The sequence below is a fragment of the Mus pahari genome, chromosome 6, assembly GCF_900095145.1.
Source record: "Mus pahari chromosome 6, PAHARI_EIJ_v1.1, whole genome shotgun sequence".
Classification (NCBI taxonomy): domain Eukaryota; kingdom Metazoa; phylum Chordata; class Mammalia; order Rodentia; family Muridae; genus Mus; species Mus pahari.
The window spans coordinates 56,364,505-56,371,042 of NC_034595.1; the positions used below are offsets into that span (position 1 = coordinate 56,364,505).

At 43.5% G+C, this 6,538-nt stretch overlaps 1 pseudogene; it reads left to right on the forward strand.

Annotated features, from left to right (window-relative positions):
- Positions 1-326: 326 nt before the first annotated feature.
- On the forward strand, positions 327-813 carry LOC110323825 (annotated as a pseudogene).
- The last annotated feature ends 5,725 nt before the right edge of the window (positions 814-6,538 follow it).

Sequence of the window (6,538 nt, forward strand, 5' to 3'; positions counted from 1 at the left end):
GACATTGTACAGAGGATATGGTACCTCCTCAAAATTAGCCACAGTGTGTGTGTGTGTGTGTGTGTGTGTGTGTGTGTGTGTGTGTGTGTGATTTACCTGTTAACAGCAGCTTCAAAACATTGGCTATAATGTTTAGCATGTCTGCAAAGCTATGTCCCTTGATCTTGGCCATCTGGATGCTCTTTTCTCTCCACCCTGCCCCATGCTATTAGACTTCAAAACATATGTATATGTATGTGTATATGTGGATGTGCTATTCAAAAAGGTCCATCCCAGTTTCTCTTTTGGTTCCAGGTGCTGTGGGAGCCGTGGGTTACCGTGCAGACATGGCCAGGTTCAAAAACCACATCACATACAACCAGTCCCACAAATGGCACAGAAATGGCATCAAGAAAGCCCGGTTACAAAGATACAAACTTCTTAAGGGGTTTGATCCCAAGTTCCTGAGGAACATGTGCTTTGCCAAGAAGCACAACAAGAAAGGTCTGTTTGCAGGCCAACAATGCAAAGGCAGTGAGTGTAAATGCAGAGGCCATCAAGGCCATTGTAAAGCCAAAGGCCATCAAACTCAAGATGCCAAAGGGCTCCAGCTGCAAACTCAGCTGTCTAGCTTTCATTGATCACCCCAAGCTTGGGAAGTAGTTCTGAATCTACATGGCCAAGGGTCGTAGGTTCTGTCAACCAAAGCCCAAGATCCAAACTAAGGCAGAGGCCACAGCTCCAGCTAAGGTCCAGACTTCCGCTCCAGCTCAGGCTCCCAAAGGTGCCCAGGCCTCTGTGAAGGCCCCACAGAAAAGGCTCCTGCTAGTGTGAAGACAGTTGGACTGCTGTGACACACCTCCCCACACACTATTTGCAGATGACCAGTGTCCTATGCTAGAAACTTGAGGCAAGATTAAGAAAGAAAGAAAGAAAGAAAGAAAGAAAGAAAGAAAGAAAGAAAGAAAGAAAGAAAGAAGTCAGCGAAGGAGGGAGGGAGGGAGGGAGGGAGGGAGGGAGGAATGAAGGAAGGAAGGAAGGAAGGAAAGAAAAAGAAAGAAAGAAAGAAAGAAAGAAAGAAGAAAGAAAGCAAGCAAACAGTCAGGAAAGGAGGGAGGGAGGGAGGAAGGAACCAGCCATCAAGAGAACAGTTGCTACCATTCTTGACAGCATATGGGTTTCAGAAATTTTCCCAGAGCAGCAGCGTCTAATTTCACAAGGGCAGTTCTATCCTTACTTCAACCTTCACGTTGAGAGAGGCTTGGGATAAATGGGCAGAAAATAGTAAACAGATCGACTTGTGAAAACAAGTATATGTTAATCGTGAAACTTTCTCCTCTGCTCTAAGGTTTTTTTATACACCATTCTTGTACTCGGTCCTACAAAAGGTTTGAGTAGCTCACCCTGTATGTCTTTGCTAAAGCATGGAAATTAGATACTATTCAGACACGATCAGATGGGTTCAGGGTGGTATGGCCATAGACAATATCCAGTACCTAAAGAATACAAAGCTATGGTCTCCATCAACAATACAGACTAAAAGGGAAGGACCCTCAGTCCATTGATGAAATTATATGAGTTTTATAATCCATGAGAATATATTTAAGAAGGTGCTGTCAGCCCGTCTATTTGACTAAGGCGTGATAGATGGTTTGTGTAAATATTTCTTGAAAGATGTGAAGAGACCAGGTCTCCAAAAGGTAAAATCTGATGTGAGGAAGCGGAGGTGTAATGTAGGCCCTGTGTCTTCTGACACTCACACATCACCCCTAAGATGGACAACAACTCAAGCTCACACCTGTCCCTCCCTAAAACATGCAGTGGAAGGAGCTCTGTTAACTCTCCAAACCACGGCGTGATGACCCATACAAGAAATGACACTCACAAGGTGTCGCAGGGAACATTTCCGTTCTAGTAGCTTCAACTCAAGGTCCCTCTTCTTTCAAACACCTTGGTTTTTCTTATTGTCCCAAAGAAACAATATTTAAAAAGAGAAGCACAGGGTTTGGAAGTCAGTAGGCATCTAGAGAATATTCAGCTCCTGGAGATAGGGAAAGAACAGTGGATGCCCCCAGCCAAGAGTCCCATAGACCTGGGCCCAAGTGCTCTGGGGCTTTAATTCGAGGGCATCTGGGTTCTGGGTCTCTATTCAGAGGACTGACTTGCAGCTAAGCCTGGGTGTTTGTGTCATAGCATGTGGAAAGAGGCCATGCAGTGACTGGTTAGGTATCAAGGCTGCTCAGTGACATCATCATCAGCCATGCTCCCTAAGCATGTAAGTAGGAAGGCAGAAGTGTGCTGGTGTGATACGTATGTGCTCCTGTGCAAATCCCAGTTTGTGTGTAGGATAGAATGGGCTTTTTTTCCAGTGTGTCGCACATTTTATGATAGTCACAGATGCGAAACTATGCTATGAGGAAAGAAAGGTGAGGGAGAGGGTACTAATTGCATGAGGAAAAAGAGAAAGGTAAATTTGAAGGGGCAGGAAGCAGAAATGTGTAGATTTAATTTGCCTTATTTTAATTTATAGTCTTAGCTCTGTTTTCACAGGGTAGCAATGAACTGGCCTGTAAAGGTGAACTGCTTTTCACTGTTGTGGGGCAAGTAGATGAAAGCTTCATTGTTATTCCTCCTTAGAGCTCACGTGGCCATTTCAAACATTAACTCTTTTTGGCCTCAGGAACTCAACATTTCAGTAGGATCGCTTGAACTTGTCTGGGCTCATCACAATGCTTCTTTATGTCTATAAATCATCCCTCCACATTAGCTCAGCTGCTGTTTGACCTTTAGGATGGGCTCTTATGTCCAGCAAACATTCCCATTCTCAGCCTTCTATTGGAAAAAGTCATGCCCCATGTAGTTATAAGAGATTCTGGAAACATACACAGTTCGACACCTAAGGAGGAGCAAGGCTCGGCTATTTGGTGATGTTGACTATGACGTGCTGAGACGACCCTGGATTTCAGAGGGGTCACATCTGACTTGATGTCAATCAGTGAGCTCTTCTATTAGCTAAGGGAGTCAGAAGCAGGGGCCAAGCCTATCTACCACTAAAACTAGTGCTCTCCCCTCTACATCATATATTCTTTGTGTAGCATGTACCAGTACTGAAAGAGAAATGACCTTGCCATCCATTATGTCCAACAACGGAGAAACCAAATATTATGTAAATCAGGACCTTCCACTTGAAGACCCATTCAAAGGTACATTCTACTTTAACACAAGTCCTTGTAAACCAGACTTCTGTTTCTATTTGCATTTATAATTAAAGATGTTGGGACTCAGAAAGGTACAGACTTACCTAAGGCTATACAGCTGGTGGCAGAGCTGGAATTCTACACATTGGAGTCCTACAGACTCTAACGGACTATCTATCACCTTTCAACTCAGGCTCCCCATCTGCCAACTTCCCTCTCGTTAAAATTATTTTGTTCCATATCTACCTAACTTACTCCTTTCCCCCTCATAACCCATAACATCAAGTTCAAATCGCTCAGACTCAAGTTCAAGGTCCTCCAGGTTTCTAGATCGATTTCTCTCTACCTCTTAAGTCATACCTTGCTGTATTCCAGCAAATACTGTTGCTTCCGCACCCTCTGCTGCTTTCCAATCCCTCCATTTGCATCTACAAAAGTATTTTCCTCCTTATCTTCCATGGAAAATCCTGTCTCCCCTTCTAGGATCACGCACACGGCATCAATTCCAGGAACTTCTCCAGGACTTCTTGAATGCAATGGCCTCTCATGGACTCCTGGGCTACATCCTTTTTTTTTTTCTTAAAATTTTGCCTATCCCTTCTACCCGTGAGATCACTGTGGATGTCAAGGCAGGGTCTTACATGTTCATTGGGAACATGTACTGCTCACAGTGGCTTGATGTATTCTGGGCACAGAAAAAAACACGGGACAAGAATTTTCTTTCAGTGTTTTATATACCCTTGTTTCTTTTATGAGAAGAGTTTTCACTATGCAGAGCGAGTTAGCTGACGATTTAATGTTTAGAACAGGCAGGACCCAAATGAAGAGCCATACCTCCTTTGGCCTCTCAGGTACCGGGATTAAAAAGTGAGAGCTACTGTTCCAGGCTTATTTGCTGATGTTGTACTCTGTTGTGCATCATAATGCATGCTTGGTTTCTGTAAATGTAGCTTTTATTTCCTCAGATGCTGGGATGAGATGAGAGCTGTACCCAGGTAGTGTGAATACGTGGCCTGGATTGATCCCAGAGTATTTCCTTCTCTGTTCTAACTATCCCGAGGCCTAGGCCTGCAAACTTCTAGCCTCCATACAATCTAATCTTCCAAGAAGACTGATTTAATAGCGCTTCTCTCAGCTTCTGACTGAGTTGCTCTGCTTAGCCCCATGCTAACTTTGGCAATATGTTCTAATCTTCTAGCTTCTTTTCCTTCTCTGGCTTGTTCAGTCTTCATCTGTGTCGTTGTGCACCCTGTCTCTGTAAAACTGTTCTGGTAAAATTGCCACACACACACACACACACACACACACACACACACACACACACACTCCTCTTCCTCCTCCCCACCCCCCTTTAAGTAGCCTCTCTTTCTTGTGCTGTTCTGTGGAATTGGGCGTATCCTATCTCTGACTCATTTTGTCAAAATCTCTCATTCAGTTCTTTGTCCCTCAATAAGATATCACTTTCAAACATTGCTGCTTACCTTCAATGTTAGGGATTCAAGGTGTATGTGTATCCCAGCATTCTGGCTGGATCATCTAGACCTAAAAGGACTTTGGATGTGATTCCTTGCCAGAGCTATCTTGTTTGATTGAAATTCCTCTACAGGTTCCTAGCTGGGCTGTCCTTGGGTATGACTGAACAACTCAAGGCTTTGGGATCAGAGGTCTGGACTGGGTCCCCAACATATTTGCTTATAAACTCTTTGACAGGTACTGACTTGCTGCCTTCCATTCTGTTGGAATCTGGTGGTACCATCTTTTCTGCAGGAACTCAAAAAAGGTGGAGGACTGGAACACTGGAATAGAGTGTCACTGGAGGCTTGCTGTTAGCTGACATTAATATCTTTATAGTTTCCAAGACCTCTCAACAATATTAGATTACCCATGCACTGAAGTATGCATCAGTATGCATTAGCCTTTAATGCCTTTCTTTGACCAATATTTATCCCTTTTGACTTGTCTATATGTCCAAATGTCCCAAGTTCATTTTATTGTTGCTGGAATTTACTATACACAGTTCTGACCTCTTCAATCTTTTCTTAATGTTTCTATTTTTTTAAGAAATGGTGCACTGGGGAGAAGACAGGGAAGAAAGGAATAGGGGACTCAGGAGCAAGGAGGAACTGATCCTCTTTGGCTCTTATGCCCATCACTTGCTGATTGAGGAGTGTTTGGTAAAATACAACCTTAAATCCCTCAGTACTTAAGCACACACTGTATACTTTTACTTTAGTTTCCAGAGGCATTAAGTGTTCATAGATAGAAAGATAACATATGTAAGCATGTTTCTCCTACCTTCCTTCCAGGGGACACATACATACACACACACACACACACACACACACACACACACACACACACACACACACACACAGACAGCAAGTGCTTCTTCCACCAACTCTGACGTTCTATTGTTTGAACATGTTTTCTTTACTAAATGGTTGTTTGCAACTGTGTTCCGGTTGTAACTGAGTTCTTTTTCTTTGAAAAGAGCTGTTTGCTGAAATAAAGTCCACCCCTTTTATGATTGTCCCCCCACCCCTGCCCCCTTGGTAAACAATCAAAACCAACTGGCAGAGTCTGGGAGCTGGTTTACACCCCATGTGGTATCTGGCTTTACTGCTCATTTTCCCCTCTTCAGCTGAAGTACAGACTGTATTGTGATCCTCACATTTCTTCTCGGGACTACCTGTATACTGTATATTATTTATTAGGGGTCTACCAGGTGCCAAAACTAGGTGGTAAGGAGAGAAAGACGATTTCCATGAGCTCAAGACTGAGGAGGGATAAACACCCATGACACCTGTCCAAGTCTTCTAATTGTTTCCCCAGAACACTTGACAGGAAATGGCCTAGAGGCAAGTGAGTAAGAGAGAAGCCACAACATGAATTTAATCTATATTTATTCCTAATGGACTTGGGCTTAATAAATGGTTCTGAGATTTCCGGTTTAAGACTTACATTTAATTTTATTTCTGAGTTTTTCAGATGTATGTGATGTGAATACATGTATTGTGATCATGTGTAAGCATGTGTTTGTGTGTGTGTGTGTGTGTGCGCGCGCACACACACGCGCAAGTACATGCATGTGTGTATGGGAGTGTGTTAATTAATAGCCGAGAGGATTCATGGCAGGTATCTTGAGCCCATATGCTTGCTACTTTACAAATTGTACCTTCTAAGATGGTAACCACTTCAAGTTGGAACCAGTGGCTGTATCTTGTTCAGTCGCATGTTGAGTCTGGCTGGTGTGCTGTTGGATCAGTCTATTTTACATCCTTGAATCATTGACATTTAGAAATCATAAATTCCCCCTCCCTCCGTCCCTCCCTCCCTCCCTCCGTCCCTCCCTCCGTCCGTCC